Raw genomic sequence first — 16,192 nt, 5'->3', positions numbered from 1 at the left:
CCTTACAGACAGCACCAGATTCAAACCCAGGTCACTGGTGCTCTACCATGCTGCCCTTATGCCTAAGATTTAAAGATGCATTGTGTAATGGTCTAGTCCGGCCCCCTACACAAGTGGCCGAAATGCCACAGCACACAGCCTACATACTACGGTGCAGAGACTGCCTCCTCATTGAGGAGAAGTGCCAGGTTTAAAGAGCGGAAAGCGGGAGCGAGGGCCGCTGCTGAGACTGTGCGCTGACATCACTCCCGGGTGGGGGTTTTGCAGTATTGCTGTTTGAATAAACAGTTACTGGTTAACTCAGCTTGGTACAGACGTGTTCCTTTCTTTTCGCAGCGCCACCGTATCATGTGCACTAAACTGGGTAATAGATCTATGGAATTCTCCAATCAATTTGTGATGTAGGCTCAGTTGCTTGGCATATACAAGACATTTTTTAAAGGGACTCGAGGGACATGGAATTCAAAGGGAATGGTACCGAGATAAAGGATTTTTAAAAATTACCTCGAAAATGACCATTTAAATTTGTGCATGTCTGAGTTTAATCTGGAAATTATCTCTACACACCGCCCCCCCCACGAGTGCAGGTAAAATAAAAACCAGGTATTCATGGCACTTTTTTTTTGCAGCTCTGTTGCGAGGGCAGGGTGTTGATCCCAAGCCTACTTACACACTTATTCTTTGTTTGTTCAGCTTTTGATTCTAACTTCTCTTTGTTTACCAGAGAAATTACAAAGATGAATCAAGATGAATATGCAGATAAACACACAAAAATAGCATTTAAATTTAATTGTGAAGTCGCACTTGAAATGAAAGTTCAAAATAACATTTAAATGGTGTACTTCTGAATGAGCTGACTAGTTTTAATTCAAGCTTCATTTTATTATCCTGACCATAAAATCCACAAAGGTTCCTTTGTTTGCTCTGCAAAGGTAAAGAGTCACCAACGAATCCAGTAACCATTGCTTAAAACAATAAAGAAATGGCAAAGGGCCATGGACTGAGCCTCCTCCGATGTTGCCACCTCCGGCACCCCTCCAACCTCCATAGTGCGCGGCCTGTTATTCAGTGGTGATCCCGAACTTGAGGTGTCCGAATCACACCACCTCGACGCCTGGTTCACATCCCCAAAGCAGTGGGAAGCCGCTGGCACTTGGGGCCTTTCAGGCAGTCTGTTCACCATCGCACCTTTGTGAGTCCTGAATCTGATGTCTGGTTCCAGAGACCAACAGCCTGCTGCCAGACAAGAAGGCTTGTGCTACTGAGCCCAAGCTGAAACTTGCTGCAGTAGTCACCTTTAAGCTGTACGCGCTCCGACTCTTCAAAGCTTCTCCTTGGGGTGGGGTGTTCTTCTCTGGTACCCTGCTCTGATTCGCCACTTCCTGTGTGCCTGCAACCTTTGACTTCTGACTGCTTCAGCAACAGCGAACACCATCTTCATTTGATTAAATTATGGTTTAATTCACATGTGCACAGTTTATGCAAAATTTCCAAAGGTGAAGCAATGCATGGATACCTCTGGCTTTTCTCAAACTACATGTCCAGATGATGGGTCTCAGCTTAAAGCATCACCCGTCCATTGTCCTCGACAGATAGTGTCTGACCCATTGAATTCTTCCAGCAGTTTGTTGTTTTGCTCTGGATTTCAGCATCTGTAGTCCCTTGTGTAACTATGTTTGAAAATTAAATTCTTAAATATTTTCATATTGATGTGTTTCTAATTATACTTCTCTGTAATGAACACTGGAGATCAATACCACCTGTGCAAGACAGAACCTGAAGTTAGCAGCTCCTGGTTCCCTAATTTATTTTTAAAATCTGGAAATGTGTCATGGATTATGTTAAGACAAATTGTTAATGGTGTTAGCAACCTTTTTTTAAAAAAAAATCTTTCAAAACTCCAAATGAGACTTTGATCCAGATTTTAGCTGTGCATTCTAGTGTCTGTATCCAGCAGACATCTACAGTCCTGTTATGTTGGAGTACCCGCGCATGGAGACGACTCTCGACTCATTGGTTGCTGTGTGTACATGATTTCCATTGCCCAACTCCGGAATGAAACTGGTCTTAATTTCACTCGGTGTCTATTTTCTATATTAAATGCTCTCATCCAAAGCGAAACAGGTCAGAATTGTATGTGGCAGGTAACATGAAAGAACATACCAACCTTCTTTGTTTTCTCATATTCAGTCTTTTGCGTGCATCAGCTTTTGAATCACTTTATTTTAAACCGTGGCTTTATAGTTTCCACTCCTTGTGATCCTGAGTTGACAGAACTCTTTATAGCCCAGTCTCCGTTCAGTCCACCTTGATTTTAGATTGGTTTTGCCTGCTTTCAGATTTCTTTTCATAAGTTGTTTTGACTTCTTTCAGATTTTCTCATCTTTCTGTTGAGTTTTCTCATTTCCATTCAGGCTTCACTGTCTTCTTCTCTTCTTTGGCTTGGCTTCGCGGATGAAGATTTATGGAGGGGGTAAAAAGTCCACGTCAGCTGCAGGCTCTTGTGCTATCTCCAAGGCACGTCATAGCTACTTTGAAGGGCTATGCCTGCATTGGAATATACTGCCTTATCTATTGCATGCATCCTCTGATCTCACCTTGCACGCTCTTTATCTTGTAATTATGATCCACAGTAAGGCTAATCATGGGCTGATGCTGAACCTCTTTGCACTGGCTCCATTCCCCCATTGATGGCAAAGCCAGTTACCACTAATTCCCACATTCAATTGTTAGAATATGTCAAGGTTCCAAGTACCTCATGAGTCATGGACTCTAATAATTATGATATCCTTGAAGATTTTCTTAATGTCAGCAAACATCATTTTGTGTGGAAATTCTTGAACAAATCCCTTTAACTTCTCTGCTATGTAGCTCATCAACTTCTCTCTGCTTAGTATTTCTCTCTGGTTAACATTTCATTGAGAAGTCCCTCTAACTGTCTTTCCCAACTAAAGTGACTTTAACTTCTCACACCAGAGCACTTTATTCCTTTTAACAACATCTTGTGTCACAGAGCTTCGAAACATGGCTCTCCATGTCGATGTGACTGTCATGTATCTATACAAATGCCACTAACCTGCACTTTGTCCAGGGCCTCCTATGTGCTGGCAGTTCAATTATTCATCCATATGTTTTTTTAAAAATAATATTATGATTGTATCTGTCTTCACCACTTAAGGAAGCTGTGACAGAGTATATAGATATGTTTTTGGGACATAAATTGGGAAAGGTTTGTTATAGTAGGTTACATACAAACACTTTAAAACAGATCTTATTTTAAATACTGGAGCTCTGCTAATACTATACATATCAGTTCCGCAGCATTTGCAAGAGCTATGGAGAGTGCCCAAGAGACTTCACTAATGGATTGTTGTTTACAAAAAGGCAACAGATGAAAGATCTTGTTGGAGCTGCTTCTGTCTGGAGCTGTTGTCAGAGGGTCATGTGGTTTTTCAAGCAGAGAGAGTCAAACAGATTTTGTGTGTGTGTGTGTGTGTGTGTGTGTGTGTGTGAGACAGAGAGAGACAGAGAGAGAGACAGACAGAGATCACTTCTACAGTGTTACAGCCAGCAAGAGCAACTGGGACTGGAACAGGACAAGCTGGCAAGCTTGTGGAAAGCCCCATTTGGAAAACAGCCTAGTCAAAGACCTTGTGCTTCATGCAAGAGGAGTGGACTGGCTGTCTAATATTTCACTTGGAATAAGAGAAACCAAAAAGGAACCCTGTGATGACCTGAAAGAAAGAGGTTAGCATCTGGAGAACCCTGAAAGGGGCAAGTTTCATCAGCAAGATACTGAAGTGGCTGATGGAATTAAATCAGTTGTCGATGTCCTGGAACAACAAATTTCTCTCGGAAAACCATCAAGAACCTTCCTGAGTGGTAACCATTTACCTTTCAAGCACCAAAGCCTGGTCATCCTTATAAATGTTACATTCTGTGCCCAATATAAGAATTGCTTGCAACCAGTGAACTTGGAGGAATGAGAAGTGAGATTGGACTGTGATCCAAAGAACTTTTCTGAACTTACACACCCATTACATACATGTGCGCTTAGAATTAGAATGGGGTTAAGTCAATAGTGATAAGATAAAGTTTGATTCTATTTTCATGTTTAAAGATAATTAAAAGCAACTTTTGTTTAAGTGACCATTTGTCTTGGTGAATATCTATTGCTACTGGGTTTTGGGGTCCTCTGGGCTCTTAACAAAGCATACATTAGATTCAAACTACAATTTGATAAAATTGTTCCACCAATTGTTAACCTTTTATTCTAAACCTATGGTCGACAGTTTTGGATAGCAATGTCCTGGGGAAATATTTTCTACTGCCAGACCAGCAGCAATGGAAATTCACCAAGGCAGAGTTATTATTTTTCTCTTAAAACACTTCTTTGGCTTGGCTTCGCGGACGAAGATTTATGGAGGGGGTAAAAAGTCCACGTCAGCTGCAGGCTCGTTTGTGGCTGACAAGTCCGATGCGGGACAGGCAGACACGGTTGCAGCGGTTGCAGGGGAAAATTGGTGGGTTGGGGTTGGGTGTTGGGTTTTTCCTCCTTTGCCTTTTGTCAGTGAGATGGGCTCTGCGGTCTTCTTCAAAGGAGGTTGCTGCCCGCCGAACTGTGAGGCGCCAAGATGCACGGTTTGAGGCGTTATCAGCCCACTGGCGGTGGTCAATGTGGCAGGCACCAAGAGATTTCTTTAGGCAGTCCTTGTACCTTTTCTTTGGTGCATCTCTGTCACGGTGGCCAGTGGAGAGCTCGCCATATAACACGATCTTGGGAAGGCGATGGTCCTCCATTCTGGAGACATGACCCATCCAGCGCAGCTGGATCTTCAGCAGCGTGGACTCGATGCTGTCGACCTCTGCCATCTCGAGTACTTCGACGTTAGGGATGAAAGCGCTCCAATGGATGTTGAGGATGGAGCGGAGACAACGCTGGTGGAAGTGTTCTAGGAGCCGTAGGTGGTGCCGGTAGAGGACCCATGATTCGGAGCCGAACAGGAGTGTGGGTATGACAACAGCTCTGTATACACTTACCTTTGTGAGGTTTTTCAGTTGGTTGTTTTTCCAGACTCTTTTGTGTAGTCTTCCAAAGGCGCTATTTGCCTTGGCGAGTCTGTTGTCTATCTCATTGTCGATCCTTGCATCTGATGAAATGGTGCAGCCGAGATAGGTAAACTGGTTGACCGTTTTGAGTTTTGTGTGCCCGATGGAGATGTGGGGGGGGGCTGGTAGTCATGGTGGGGAGCTGGCTGATGGAGGACCTCAGTTTTCTTCAGGCTGACTTCCAGGCCAAACATTTTGGCAGTTTCCGCAAAGCAGGACGTCAAGCGCTGAAGAGCTGGCTCTGAATGGGCAACTAAAGCGGCATCGTCTGCAAAGAGTAGTTCACGGACAAGTTGCTCTTGTGTCTTGGTGTGAGCTTGCAGGCGCCTCAGATTGAAGAGACTTAAAACACTATATTTATTAATAACTACTAATAATATAGCACATTAGTCAAATCAAGCCCAACTATATGTGTGTGTGTATGTGTGTGTGTGTGTGTGTGTGTGTGTGTGTGTGTGTCTGTGTGTGTGTGTGTGTGTGTGTGTGTGTGTGTGCATGATACCCAAACCATTACAGCTTGTGCACAATTCTGGAAAATCATTCCAAAGTTCAGTCTTAAAAATCCATTGTTGAAATGCAGACTTTTAAACTGATGCGCAGAAGTCATCATAAAGAAGATGGGAGTGATTGACTGACCGGACTGCCGAAAACTCTGAAATCTTTGTTGAGTTTCTTCCAGAGAAAATATCCTTTTGTGAGAGAAACATGACTTCCATGATGCTTACAAAACCCAGGTATGGGTCAATCAAAGTGACCTTTCCTTTGAGCATGGTAGAAATTCAATAATTCCCCTGATAGGGAGAATCAGCCAAATTGTCCATCACTACACAGAGTCATTCCCGTTTCGTGTTCGATGAGATGGCCACTGGTCAATAAAGTGCTGTTTCCTTCAGTGTTCCACACATATGACTCTCTTACCACCTGTGTCCCTGAAAAAACACCCAATAGCGAATTCGCCACCCAGTTTCTCCAAAGCTGCGAATGGTTGTAACCTGTACTAGCCCTTAAAGTAATACTCATGCTCAATGAAACAGGAGCTCGTAATACTATTTATGCCCCTCATCATTTTCTAATCCAACATTAGATTGCCTGCTCCTTGGAAATTGGACTCACTTCTTCATTGTCTCCACTGAAATAAAATGATGGCTCCTTAGCAGCATCTTGATGAACCTTCTCTACAGCTTCTCCAAGCAATCTTGTCTTTCCTAGTGTGCGGTGACTATAAAACCACATAGTATCCATCTATATTTTAACCAATGTTTCTCAAAGTTGAACCATAGGCAGTCTTAGAGTTGTACAGAATTTGTTCATGCTGACCAAGGTGGTGCTCTGGCCTTGTTCCATTTACCTCCACTTGGTCCACATCCTTCTTAGCCCTTTCTATCCATGTATCTCTCCAAATGTCTTGAACATCAAAATCATACCTGCTTCTGTGATTTCCTCTGGCAGTTTGTTCCAGATGCAGACTACTCTCTGAGTGAAAATGTTGCACCATGCCTTCCTCTTAAATCTCTCCTTTACCACTTTAGACCTATGCCCTCTTGCTCTAGAATTGTTTACCCCAGGAAAAAGACTGAGCATTTATGTTTTCTTTGCCCCTCATGATTTTATAAACCTCCTCTGGTCAAAGAAGTAAAGTCCCAGTGCCTCTAACCTCTCCCTATAAGTTAAGCTCTCTAGTTTTACCAACATCCTGGTGGGTCTCCTTTACACCCATTCTTGGTATAGCAGTTCGCGCAGTGTGTTTACAGCACCAGCAATTGGGACCGGGGTTCAAATCTCGTGCTGTCTGTAAGGAGTTTGTACGTTCTCCCTGTGCCTGCATGGGTTTTCCCCTGGGGCTCCAGTTTCCTCCCACTGTTTGAAACATACTGGGGGTGTAGGTTAATTGGATGTAAATTGGGTAGCATGAACTTGTGGGCTGAAATGACCTGTTATCTTGCTGTATGTTTAAATTTTTTAAAAAAATTATGCTTATTGATACCCTAACTATAGTTGAGTGGCAAGAATGACACACAGGACGCCACATGTGGTCTCAGCAACACCTTGCACAGCTGAATCATGAGGTCCAACTTTCATACTTAACACTGCGCCCAATGAAGGCAAGCATGCCAAACACCTGCACCACCCTGACTGTCTGAGCTGCCACTTTCAGGGTCTTTCTGTTCACAAACACTCCCAACTGTAACACGTTACAGTTGTCAGAGTTAAATTTCATTTGGTTCTTCCTGGCCCAGCTTTGCAACTGATCTCGATCTTCTCAGATATCCTTCTAACACCATCACTGATGTTGATGTCATCTGCAGATGAACTCATCATCACAAGATCACAAGATAAAGGAACAGAAGTAGGCCACAAGGCCCAAGGGTACAAACCCCTTACCGTCAGCATGGGATTAGAGCCCCAATCCTGAGTGCTGGCACTGTAAAGGCATGCTAACTGGTACACCAACCATGCTGCCCTTATCATGCTCCATTTTGTTGGAACCTTTTGCCAAAGTTCAGGTGTCTGTTTTTGAACTGACTAAATGGATGCAATGAACTGGGATTCACTGGTGCTGGCCTCCCAGCTCCGCTCCCATCTGCTTACATAAAACCCTGCTTATTACTCTACGGTAAGCTAAACTATGCTCACACTTAGTTCCAATTTCCCCATATCCCTTGATACTCTTACTAATAAAATACTTAATCCATTTCCTGTTTAAATACTCCCAATGATCTGGTCTCCACTGCTTTGTGCGACAGTGAGTTCCACAGATCCATGAGCCTCTGACTAAAGAAGTTCTTCCTCCTCTCTGTTTTAATTGGATAACTTCTATTTTTCAAGACTATGATCCCTTGTCCTCGATTCACCCTTTCTAAGATGGGGGTTCGAAACTTCATGCAATACTCCAAATGGGGTCTCACCATTTCCCCATAGAGTCTCATCTATACCTCTGGAAATAAATGCTAGCATAGCGTTTGCCTTCTTCACTACGAATCCCACCCTGGCCGTTAACTTTCAGATTTCCTTGCACGAGGATGCCTAGATCTCTTTGCACCTCTGAGGATTGAATTTTTTCTCCATCCAGATAGTCCTCTGCCTGTTTTATTTCCACTGCCAACATGTAGAACCAAACACTTCTCAACATTGTACTTCATCTGCCACATTTTTGCCCAGTCTCCCAATCTGTCTAATATCCCTCTGCAATTTTATGGTTTCTTCAACACTTCCTGCTCTGCCACCTATCTTAGTCTCTTTGGCTTGGCTTCGCGGACGAAGATTTATGGAGGGGGTAAAAAGTCCACGTCAGCTGCAGGCTCGTTTGTGGCTGACAAGTCCGATGCGGGACAGGCAGACACGATTGCAGCGGTTGCAAGGGAAAATTGGTTGGTTGGGGTTGGGTGTTGGGTTTTTCCTCCTTTGCCTTTTGTCAGTGAGGTGGGCTCTGCGGTCTTCTTCAAAGGAGGTTGCTGCCCGCCAAACTGTGAGGCGCCAAGATGCACGGTTTGAGGCGTTATCAGCCCACTGGCGGTGGTCAATGTGGCAGCATCGAGTCCACGCTTATGAAGATCCAGCTGCGCTGGATGGGTCATGTCTCCAGAATGGAGGACCATCGCCTTCCCAAGATCGTATTATATGGCGAGCTCACCACTGGCCACCGTGACAGAGGTGCACCAAAGAAAAGGTACAAGGACCTATCTTAGTGTCATCCAGGAATTTGGTCACAAAACCATTCATTCCACAATCCAAATCATTAATATAAATTATAAACAGCAGTGGGCCCAAGACCGACCCCTGCGGAACACCACTTGTTACAGGCATCCATCCTGAATGGGATTTCTTAATTTCAACCCTTTGCTTTCTGCCCATCAGCCAATTTTATATCCAGTCTAACGTGCAGAACTTTATTGAAAGCCTTTTGAAAATCCAAATATATAACACCCACAGCCTCCCCCTTATCTATCCTACATGAGATTTCAAAAAGCTCTAATAGGTTGATCAGGCAGGATTTACACTTTAAAAAACCATGCTGACTAGGACCTATCCTGTCATGCATTTCCAGGTATTTCATAACATCATCCTTAAGGGTTAATACTAATACCTTCCAACCCACCAATGTCAGACTTATAGGTCCATAGTTTCCTTTATTCTGTTTCCCACCTTTCTTGTACAATGGAACCACATTTGCAACCTTCTAATCCCCTGGAACCATTCCAGAGACTATCAATTTCTGGAGGATTGTCACAAGTGGATTCACAATCTCCAAAGCTACCTCTTTCAAAACCCATGGGTGTTCCTCGTCCAGTCCGGGAGATTTATCTATCTTTAATCTATTCAATTTACCTAGCACAATTTCTCCAATAATCTTTACTGTATCCAACCCTACTCCCTGAAGCCTCTGTCTGTCAGGGATATTATTAATGTCTTAGACAGTGAATACTGATGTAAAATTTGATTTAATTCTTCTGCCATTTCTTTATAACCCATTATAATTTCCCCAGCATCTTTTTTTATCGGTCCTTTGTCAACACGTGTCTCTCTTTTATTCTTTATATATTTATAAAAACTCTTAGTATTTTTTAATATTGTTTGCCAACCTTTCATAACTCTTCTTTCCTTATGACGTGCTTTATTTCCTTCTGTAGATTTCCAAAGGAATCCCATTAGTTTTAGCTTCTTTGTATGCCCTCCCCTTTGCTTTTATCTTGGCCTTCACTTCTTTTGTTAGTCACATTGGTACCATCTTTCCTTTGACTAATTTCCTTTTCCTTGGAATATAGCTATCCTTCATGCCTTTTGTTATTTGCAAAAATATCTTCCAATCCTGATCTTTTCCTCTGACTAGTTTGCTTTTCTAAACGATTTGAGCCAATTCCTTTCTTAAACCACCATAAATTTCTTTATTCCACTGAAAAATTGATACATCCAATAACATTTTTGCCTTTTCAAATTTGAAATAGAATTCGACCACATAATGGTCACTGCTTCCTAGGGATTCTAAGACCTTTAACTCCCTAACGACCTCAGGCTCGTTGCACATGACCCAGTCGAGAACTGTGGATCCCCTGCTGGGCGGTTCAAAAAAATCCATCTCTTAAGTTTTCTGCAAATTCATTCTCCTGTGATCCAGTAATTTCCTGTCCTTCCCAATCTCCTGCCATGTTAAAATCTCCCATAATTATTTTGATATTATCTCTGTGATATGCCCTTTGTATTTCTGTCTGTATCTCATAGTCCACTTCCCTGCTGCTGTTTGGGGGCCTGTATATAACTGCTAATATGATCTTTTTACCCTTGCTATTTCTGATTCTACCACTTTAGACCCTGTCCCTTTTTCTATTGATTTAATGTCATTACTGAACATCAGTGCTACCCCTCCACCCCTACCCTCCTGTCTGTCTTTCCTATAGACTGTGTATCCTCGGATTTGAACTTCCAATCGCACGTCTCATTCAGCCATGTTTCAGTAATGGCCACAATGTCATACCTTTTTAGTTGAATCTGAGCAACCAGCTCATCTACTTTGTTTTTAATGCATGTGCATTTAAGTGCAGTGCCCTTAAGCCTGTTTTCGATGCCGTTCGTGCTGTATTCCTGTTGAACTGCTCTTTTTCTTGTCAGGTCACCTGCCTTTCTTTTATGTCGTTATTGACCACCACTTTCTACCTCTGTTGTAACTCCCTGTCTCACTGCTATCCTATTCTCTTTGCTCTCATTTTGATCCCCCCCCCCCACCCAACTAGTTTAAACCCTCCCCAACAGCTCTAGCAAACCCTCCTGCCAGGATATTGGTCCCTTTCCAGTTCAGGTGCAGCCCATCCTTTTTATAGAGGTCTGACCTTCCCCAGAAGCGATCCCAATGATCTAGGAATCTGAAGCCCTGCCCCCTGCACCAACTCTTTAGCCACGCACTCATCTGCCATAAGCTCCTATTTGTTACCTGTCTAGCGCTTGGCACAGGCACCAATCCAGAGATTACCACCCTCGAAGTCTTGTCTTTTAACTTTCTACCAAACTCCTGATATTCCCTCTTGAGGACCTCTTCTCTACCTCTATCTATGCCATTGGTCCCCACGTGGACCACAACATCCAGCTGCTCTCCTTCCCCTTCCAGAATGCTGATGAGAAGATTTGAGACATCCCTGAACCTGGCACCTGGGAGATAACATACCATCTGGGAGTCTCTATGCATTCCAGCAAACTTCCTGTCTGCCCTCCTAACCAACGAGTCCCCTATTACTAATGCTCTCCTCTTCTCAGGGCTTCCCTTCTGAGCCGAAGAGTCAATCTCTGTGCCAGAGACTTGACCACCTCGACTCATCCCTGGTAGATTGTCCCCTCCAGCAGTATCCAAAACAGCATATATGTTGTCAGGTGAATCTCTACAGGGGTACTCTGCATTACTGGTCCCATCTTTTTACTTCCCCTGACAGTCACCCATGTATCTGTATCCTGCCTATTTGGGGTGACTACCTCTCTGTAATTCCTCTCTATGACTGCCTCGGCATCCCAAATAACCCGCAGTTCACCCAGTTCCAGTTCCAATTGCCGAACTCGGTCAGTAAGGAGCCGGAGCTGAATCCACTTCCTGCAGGTGTGATTGTCTGGGACAAGAATACCGTCCCAGATCTCCCACATCCCACAGCTGGAACAACCCACAGCCCTAGCTGATTTCATTAGCTTGTAGAATAATACCCTTCACTAAATTTACCTTTTCCCCTTACCTTGGTGACAGTAGTTGCTCTCCTCAACCTCTGCTTGCCAAAGCCTCACTCCTTCACTGTGCCACACGCTCACTGGCCACTTCTTTACCTTACCCTCTTTTTATTGGCCCTTGACCAATTAACTCCATCACACGCTCTTCCCACCTCCTCCTGTGAATCCCGCCAAACTCCAACTCCTCCTTCACTGACTCCTTGTTCAAACCTTGGAGACCTTGCTGACTATCTCTAATTATTCCCACTCTGGTCTTGTATTGACTGATTAATGAAGACCAATATCCTGCAAGCAACCTTGGCCATTTTAATTACTTGCCTTCAGGGATCCTTGGATTTGTGCGACAAGGTCGATCATTGAGAATATCCTCCAAAATTCATCACTTTGGAAGAACTAGGATTAAATTCTAACTGTCATTACTCTGCGCACCTTAAAGACAAGTCAATATTGCAGCCAATGTCTATACTCCTGACTTTCAATGCTGATCATCAATTATTGTGTTATGTACAAACTTGCTAATTACACTTCCCACTTCATAACCAAGCTGTTAAATACATTAATAAACAGTAATGGTCCCACTGTCAATTCTGACAATCCATCACATGAAATAGCCTTCCAGTCATTAAAAAAAACCCTCCAGCATTGTTCTTTGCTTCATATTACTAAGCTAATTTGGATCAAATTTTCCAACGAGGTTCTAATAATGGATCTGTCAACGGCCGTGCTAAAATCTTAAATTTAGACGTACAACACAGTGACAGGTCATTTCGGCTCACGAGTCTGTGCCGCTCAATTTACACGCAATTAACCTACACCTCCTGTACGTTTCAAACGGTGGGAGGAAACTGTAGCCCCAATAAAAACCCACGCAGACAAAGGTACAAACCCCTTACCGTCATCATGGGGTTAGAGCCCCAATCCTGAGTGCTGGCACTGTATAGGCATGCTAAACGGTACACCAACCATGCTGCCCTTATCATGCTCCATTTTGTTGGAACCTTTTGCCAAAGTTCAGGTGCATGTTCTTGAACTGACTAAATGGATGCAATGAACTGGGATTCACTGGTGCTGGTATGTTCAAAAGAGAGTTAGATAAGACTCTAGTGGGCAAAGGAGTTAAGGGTTATGGGGATAAGGCAGGAAAGGGGTACTGATGGTAGTGATCAGCCATGATCTGTAAAATGGCGGTGCTGGCTTGACGGGCCGAAGGGCCTACTCCAGCTCCTATTGTCTATTGTCCCAGCTCCACTCCCATCTGCTTACATAAAACCCTGCTTATTTGGGGTGATTACCTCTCTGGTTTCTTGCCTCAACCCAGAACCCTTCTGAAGACGACTGTAAGACCTTACCCTCAATTATAAGCTAATAAAAGTGTTTGTTCTCCCTCTATTCATGAGAGCTTTTATTCTCATGCTACAATTTTATTAGCTTATTCCCTAAATGATGGAAGTGCTACTAAAGCCTGGTACGCTGCTGATAGACCCTGTATCCCGACGTGGCTGAGGAGTTCACATGCTGGCTAGACTGCTTCCAAGCCTACCTGAACGTGACAAGAGACATCTTCCACACCGATGGACTCAGGAAGTTTGTGCTCATGTCAAGGGTAGGAACGAAAGGGTATGTAGTCATCAGGGACTGCACTACATATGATGCTGCCATTGAGGCATTGAAGGTTAGGTACCTAAAGTCGCAAAACAAGGTCCTGGCGAGGCACCGACTCACTCTACACCATCAACGGCCAGGAGAGATCATTGATGACTACCTGGTGGATCTGTGGACACTTGTCAAGAAGTGCAGGTATGAAGCAGCTACGGACTGCGTTCGTGAAGAACAGATCCAGGTCACTAGTCGCGAGGGTCTGCTCGAGGTACATGACGCAGCGATTGCTCGAGTCAGGTAAGAAGGACCTGGCGAGCCACGTTGAACTGGCCGAATCATTGGAACAGGCCAAGCTCGAGAACGACAAGCTCGAAGCTGGTGAGCTTGCTGACCAAAGTGACCCCTTCCAAGGACCGGCTGCCCCCACAACCCCAGCCCTAACAGTCGATGCTTCCCGTGTTAGTAAGTGCTCCTGCACCAGTGAGTCCTTTTTCTGTGGCAAGAGCCAGTATCCCCGATCGCATTGCCTGGCTAAAGACTCAGTGTGTACTAGTTGTGGCAAGAAAGGACATTGAGTGAGGGCTTGCTGCGCAAGGGGAAGTCTGCAGCCTGCACTGATCCCAGATCCAACTCCAACCCCAAGCCATCTGTCCTGAATTCACCCGAATCCACTTGCTCTGCTATACACCGATGGAGTGTGGCAGTTAGGAAACAGCATGAAAAGGCTCAGCGGCCATATTGCCATGACTCATATTCAAACTCAGTGTCATCATCATCAGAAGGGGAAGGAGGGCGGCCATCTTGCCATGCCATGAGGTTGACGCCATCTTACCCACGGGCAACCCAGGATGATGGGGGCCACTTGAGTGAGGAGTATAGAATATCCAGGGTCCTAGCCTCATTGGTTCTAGATCAGGCAGACCTCACCAGCTCAGCAACTCCATAATGATTGTAAAGGTAAACGGATATTCCACTAAATGCCTAATCGACACAGGCTCTACTGAAAGCTTCAGACTCACAGACTGTGCAAGAGTACAACCTAAAGATGTATCCTTCTAATTATCGCATATTCCTTGCGTCCCATTCGCATTTTACACGTATTCAAAAACATTGCATAGTACATTTGTCATTTGAAGGGGGGAGTTCTGTAAATTTTGCCTGTGTATATTTGATGAATTGTGTGCTTCAGTGTTGTTGGGTCTGGACTTCCTGTGTCACCTTAAAAGCGTGAAGTTGGAGTATTCTGGTCCCCTCCCCCCTGTAATGGTTCAGAATGCAGGGCCTCTAAAATCAGAACCCAGATGTAGCCTCTCCACACTGAATATTGACCTCCCACCTCTCTTCCTGAATCTGTCCCCAGACTGTAAATCTATTGCTACCAAGAGCAGGAGGTACAATGCAGCAAGCAGAGATTTCATAAAATCTGAGACACAACATCTGCTCAATGACGGTATAATCGAACCTAGCACCAGCCGTGGAGAGCGCAAGTGGTAGTGGTAAAAGGGGAAAACAAATCCAGGCTAGTAACTGACTATAGCCAAACTATTAATCAGTACACACTCCTGGACACATGCCGCTTCCCTCGAATTTTGGACATGGTGAATGATATTGCGCAGTATTGGGTCTATTTGATCATTGACCTGAAAGCTGCTTATCTCCAGCTGTCAATCCATTCTGACGACCGTCCATATATGGCATTTGAGGCTAATACTCGTGGTGGACGAGTATGGGTTAAAGGCTACATTCCCCTCTCTCGATAATGTCTCCATCTGTGGCCATACCTTGGAAGACCATGACGCCAACCTCCATAGCTTTCTCCACATGGCAAAAGTCCTGAACCTCACTTATAACTCAAACAAGTGCATGTTCAGGACTAAACATCTGGCTATCCTGGGCTACGTAGTGGAGAATGGCATCATTGGTCCCAACCCCAAAAGGATGTTCCCCCTGTTAGAGCTCCCCATTCCCAGGACCACAAAGGATTTGAGAAGATGCCTGGGATTTTTCTCATATTACACCCAGTGGATCCTTCAATATGCTGACAAGGTTCGTCATCTCTTGAAAGACACTACTTTCCCTCTCTCGGCTGAAGCCCAAATGGCTTTTAACTACCTCCAAAATCGCATTGCGAACACCGCCATGCATGCGATGGATGAGAATGTACCTTTCCAAGTGGAAAGCGACACTTCAGGTGTAGCCCTTGCCGTTACCATCAATCAGGCAGGCAGGCTGGTTGCATTTTTTTGTGGACCTTACAAGGCCATGAGCTCTGGAACCCACCAATGGAAAAGAAGGCTCAAATACTGGAGACACGACCTGGCTGGAAGGAAATTTACGCTTCTCACTGACCAGCTCTCGGTCGCATTCATGTTTAATAATGTCAAGAGGGGAAAAATCAGGGATCACATTGCCTGTTGGCCAGGAGCCCTTAATGACCCTCCAGAAGCCTTATCTAGAGGAAGTTGTGCCTCTGCACCCACTGGCCAACTGCAGTCTCTGCTTAATGAGCTCTGCATTCCATAGGTTGCCCGCATGACTCATTTTGTCAAGGCACGCAATCTGCCCTACTCCATGAAAGACATGAGGGAAATTACCATGTCTGTGCGGAGTTCAAGCCGCACTTCTACCGCCCCGTAAAGGTGCACCTGCTCAAGTCATCCAGGCTCTTCGACAGCTCAGTGTCGATTTTAAGGGACCTCTCCCCTCCACGAATGGGAACAGTTTCTTCCTCTCTATCATTGACGAGTATTCCCGTTTCCCTTTCGCCATTCTGTGTCCAGACACA

The sequence above is a fragment of the Narcine bancroftii genome, chromosome 4 (assembly GCF_036971445.1).
Source record: "Narcine bancroftii isolate sNarBan1 chromosome 4, sNarBan1.hap1, whole genome shotgun sequence".
Taxonomy (NCBI): Eukaryota; Metazoa; Chordata; class Chondrichthyes; order Torpediniformes; family Narcinidae; genus Narcine; species Narcine bancroftii.
This window is presented reverse-complemented; position numbering follows the sequence as displayed.